Source organism: Otolemur garnettii, unplaced genomic scaffold (assembly GCF_000181295.1).
Source record: "Otolemur garnettii isolate 467f Iridium unplaced genomic scaffold, OtoGar3 scaffold00016, whole genome shotgun sequence".
Taxonomy (NCBI): domain Eukaryota; kingdom Metazoa; phylum Chordata; class Mammalia; order Primates; family Galagidae; genus Otolemur; species Otolemur garnettii.
In genome coordinates this window covers 28926289-28927603 of record NW_003852411.1, presented here as the reverse complement: position 1 = coordinate 28927603, position 1315 = coordinate 28926289, and positions in this window count along the sequence as shown.

Genomic DNA, 1315 nt, shown 5'->3' with positions numbered 1-1315 from the left:
GCATTGGTGAATTGGCAGTCTCTACACCTGTGGTGTTGAGAAGCACGAGCTCAGCCTTATATTAGGCTGGAGGAGAGGGCAGTCAGGGGGTGTGCGCGTTCTATCACGGATCCCCTTACTCTGACTCTGTCTCCTCTCCTGCCTGCAGAACGCCAGCACGGCGTCTCTGCTGAAGATTGCCAAGCTCTGCTAAAGACTAAGAGCTATCTGTTCTAAGAAGACCTTTACTCTCTCTAAGATACTCTGTTTCTCTCTCTCTCCAGCTAAAGTAGATAGCCCTCAAGCACCTACAAGGAACTATTCCTGAGCAAGGTGGCTTAGTGGTCTGCATCCAGAACCTACCTAAGCTGGGCCCAAGACCTGGTCAGTCCTGGGCCCTGACAAGTGGTGTCAGAAGCGGGGTAGTGAACGCCACTGACAAATGGTGCTTTGAGCAGGATTCAGTGAACATGGACTGAGGGCGAAATAAGCTTTAGCAAAATAAGAAGAAAAGAGAAATAGAAATACTTAGAGGGAAAAGAAATATCTAAGAAAGACAGCCAACAGCAGGCCTTTCTCATTGGGTTCTTCCTCTTCTTTCCTACGTTTTCTCTTCCCAAATTCTAACTACTACTTCTGTGGGGAAAAAGCTGGTAAAATCCTTTAGCCTCTTCTGTGAAGTGGCTGGAGAAAAATAGAAAAAAGCCTCTAAACAAGAGGGAAAGAGAAAGGCTAGACCTTAGGAGATAAGAATCTTTAGTAAACAAGCCTTTAGCCTCAGGGGTGAGAAAAGCCTTCGGTAAAACAGCAAAGAGAAAAGTTTGGGAACAGTTTGCAAGAGTTTATTAAGTTAGGGAAAAGAACTTCTAACTGCCTTCCCCTAATACCTTCGCCCAATGCCAGCAGGAAGTAGCTTTTGAGAGACCGACGCCCTGAGTCCCTTTTTGGCAGTTAAGAGTTCTGTTTAAAAAGAAAATTGAGGTAGACTGAGGCTGGTGAAGAAATCGTGGAAGTAAAGTTTTGTAAAACAAAGACTCCAGAGTAAAAAGAAACAGCTAAAGTGCTCCTGTCTCTTTAAGGCAGCCAAAGTTTCTAAGAATTGAAAGGGAAAGATTGTAAAAAGTAAAAGGCCAAAAGAAAAAACCAGTAGAGAAAAATAATGGCAAATTAGATACGGTAGTTGAAATACAGTTGAGATCAGATGAATCTTATAGTAGAAGCAGGTAAATGCTATATTGACGTCTCAAATTGGGCAGCTGGAAGATCAGAGGGTAAATCCCCCAGTTAACATCAAATGCCATAAATGTGGGAAGCTAGGCCGTAAGAGAAAAGTGTT